This window comes from Megascapheus bottae, chromosome 31, assembly GCF_031878675.1.
Source record: "Megascapheus bottae isolate mThoBot1 chromosome 31, mThoBot2.hap1, whole genome shotgun sequence".
In the NCBI taxonomy this organism is placed as follows: domain Eukaryota; kingdom Metazoa; phylum Chordata; class Mammalia; order Rodentia; family Geomyidae; genus Megascapheus; species Megascapheus bottae.
In genome coordinates this window covers 6,912,529-6,912,905 of record NC_143539.1, presented here as the reverse complement: position 1 = coordinate 6,912,905, position 377 = coordinate 6,912,529, and positions in this window count along the sequence as shown.

Genomic DNA, 377 nt, shown 5'->3' with positions numbered 1-377 from the left:
TTTTATGAATAACTTTTGTTATGAATATGGCTGGTAACCATTGTGTATGTTATTAAAGATACAAAATGTTGGGGAAAAAAAAACCAACAAAAAAAACCCACCCTTGAAAACCACCACCCTCCCTGTACTATCAGCCTGTCCCCAGCCCTCCCTGCCCCAGCCCTCCTGCTCTGTGGACCTCTCTTCCACTGAGCCTGGGGAGGGGGAAGAAGCCAGGGGGTTAGGGTGGCCCTTGGGGACCCGCCTCTGGTCCCCACCTCTCCCAGTGCCGGGCTGGGCGGGGTGTCAGGTGTATTTATGTACCTCTTGCACACTCATCAACCTATGCAAGTCTCTGCCCCGGCCCTCCAGGTTGCTGTGCCTTCGCCCATTCCCCT